We start from the raw sequence: 2,849 nt of genomic DNA, 5'->3' as shown, positions 1-2,849 counted from the left end.
AATTGAAGGCGAAACTGGTCCATCTTCTCGAATCAAAGGTTCTGGTTCCTTATCTTCTAGTTCCTCACTCATTATAGGTTCTATTATTTCTTCTTTTTGAACAATGTCATTTACACATTCTTCAAATAAATCAAGTTTCATACAAGCGAAATCCTCCATAGGATATTTCATTGCTTGATTCATATCAAACTCAATCTTATCATCTCCTATTCTTAAAACTACTTTCCCTTCCGACACATCAACTAGAGCACGTCCCGTGTTCATGAACGGTCTACCGAAGATTAGCGGACAATTTACGTCATAAGCAAAATCTAAAATAACGAAATCGGTAGGAAAAATAAATTTGTCAACTTTAACTAAAACATCCTCAATTATACCGTATGGTCTTTTAGTGGTTTGATCCGCTAATTGCAAAACCATATTGGTACGTTTGATGCCTTCTTCTAAGCCTAACTTATTAAAAATAGATAATGGCATCAAGTTAATGTTTGCTCCTAAATCACAGAGACAACTGGGAAATTCAATATCTCCCAATTTACACGGAATGGTAAAACATCCGGGATCCTTGAGTTTTGTGGGAAAATTACTTGACACAATTGAACTACAATCTTCAGTTAGCGAAATGGATGAAATTCCTTCCCAACTGATTTTCTTCGAAATTAAATCTTTGAGGAATTTACCATAATTGGGAATTTGTGTAATCGCATCCATAAATGTTAAATTAATATGCAAATTCTTAAGTTTGTCTAAAAATGTTAAAAGTTGTTTGTCATAGTCCTTATTGCGACTTTATGTGGAAAAGGTGGTTTGGGTACAAAAGTTTTTGTACTAGAGTCAATTGGTGCATCTTTTTGTTTTAATGTATCTTCTTTGGGCTTTGATAAATCAGTTCCAGGTAAAGTTGAACTTCCGGACATTTCCGGGCCTAAGTAATTTTTCCCTGAACGAAGAGTGATAGCCTTAACATGCTCTTTCGGATTTTCTTCCGTATGGCTTGGAAGACTTCCCTCTTTGCGGGATTGGAAGCCTGTCTAGTTCCTGGTTCGAGAGATCCGATTGGCTAATCCGGACAGTCTCAGAACACAAGACGAGCATTTGGATGCGAATTAAAAAAATAATAATCAGTCACCTACTCGTTGATTTGCTAACAAGTCGTCCATGCTGGCGATCCGTAGTTAAAACATCAACCAATCAGATTACCATGACAAGGATGGAGAAGTTACATTTTCAGTTATCTGGGATTTTAGTGCTCCACTTTCAACCGACCTACAACGTTCCTCTATCGTCTCTCTCCCTATATAAAGCCCCTCATTTTACTTTTCCATTTTTGTAATTCCTTACTTTGTTTGATATCGCAACTTCAGAAATCGCAGTCTCTATTCGTTCTCTTCTTATTTTGAAAGTGAAATGGCTCGTACTAAGCAAACTGCTCGTAAATGCACCGGTAGAAAGAGGCTCCCAGGAAGCAACTCGCAGCAAAGGTATGTGTTAGATAGATGCTTAATTGGAGTTAGGAATGGAAATGCTTTGTTTAGAGATCTGTTTAATTGCCTTTTTTTTGGGTGAGTTTAGGATTTATGTTTCAATACATGTATACTTCTCTATTTATCAATTTCATACAGGTTGCTAGGTTATCGGCTCCTCCAACTACTATTAGAGGACGACTCAAGAGACCATATCGATACCATCCTGGAACTGTGGCTCTCCGGTATGCTATCCCTGTAACTTCAATTCTATTCTTTTGTTGTAATTAATACCGATCTCATGGAATCTATTTGTTTGATGAATTTACCAGAGAAATCAGAAAGTATCAAAAGAGCACTGATCTTTTGATCCGTAAAATGCCATTTCAGAGGCTTGTTCGTGAAATTGCTCAACATTACAAAGTCAATAATCCAATTTTTGTTATGAATTTTTAATAAATTGAGGGAAAGGAAACCTGTTGGTGATGAATATTTTTGTTGATTTATGGCAGAATGATTTGAGGTTCCAGTGCCATGCAGTGCTTGCCTTCACGAGGCTGCAGAGGCTTACTTGGTTGGTGTGTTTGAGGATACTAATCTTTGCGCTATTCATGCGAAGCGGGTAACGATAATGCCTAAGGACGTCCAACTTGCTAGGCGGATCCGTAGTGAACGTCTCTAGGTTTTCTTTGTGTTTGGTGTTTTGGTTAAGCAGCAGAGATAATTTAGGCGATTGGTTTTAGGTTTTTTAGAATTTGTGTTTGTGTTGTATAAAAGTTAGCATATCATCTGCATACAGGAGGTGTGAAGGAAAGTTCATGCTATGACCATAATTCATAGGAGTGAACCTACCTTCTCTTTCTAATTTGGAAATCCACCTAGTAAAAAAATCTTCTGCAATTCCAAATAAGATTGGAGATAGCGGATCGCCCTGCCGGACACCGCAAGAACAGCCAAAATAACGTTTTAGATTACCTCCTAGGAGAACTGAGATTTTAGCTGACGATAGAAGATTCAGAATCCAATCCCGAAAAGCTAAAGAGAAACCAAAAGCTTCCATTACTGCTAGTAGAAAATTCCAATCCAGTGTATCAAATGCCTTTTTAATGTCAATCTTAAGGGCCATGTTCCCCCATAACATTTTTTCGCAAGCATATTGAACCCCTCAGACGCAGCAGCTATCCATTAGTGAATGTTCCTACCCTGAACAAATCTGAATTGATTTACAGACACTATTTTCGCATCAATAAGAGACAACCTGTCAGCCAGAATCTTAGAAATAATTTTGCAGCTGAAATTACCCATCACAATAGGTCGGAATTGAGAAATAACAGTTGCTTCGTTCAACTTTGGAATAAGAGCCATTAGATTGGAGTTCATACCAGG

At 37.6% G+C, this 2,849-nt stretch overlaps 1 pseudogene; it reads left to right on the top strand.

The window, feature by feature from the left end:
* The first annotated feature begins 1,407 nt into the window (after positions 1–1,407).
* Positions 1,408–2,145, top strand: LOC136222222 (histone H3.3-like; annotated as a pseudogene).
* Positions 2,146–2,849: the final 704 nt, after the last annotated feature.

The sequence above is a fragment of the Euphorbia lathyris genome, chromosome 3 (genome assembly GCF_963576675.1).
Source record: "Euphorbia lathyris chromosome 3, ddEupLath1.1, whole genome shotgun sequence".
In the NCBI taxonomy this organism is placed as follows: Eukaryota; Viridiplantae; Streptophyta; class Magnoliopsida; order Malpighiales; family Euphorbiaceae; genus Euphorbia; species Euphorbia lathyris.
This window is presented reverse-complemented; position numbering and strand designations above follow the sequence as displayed.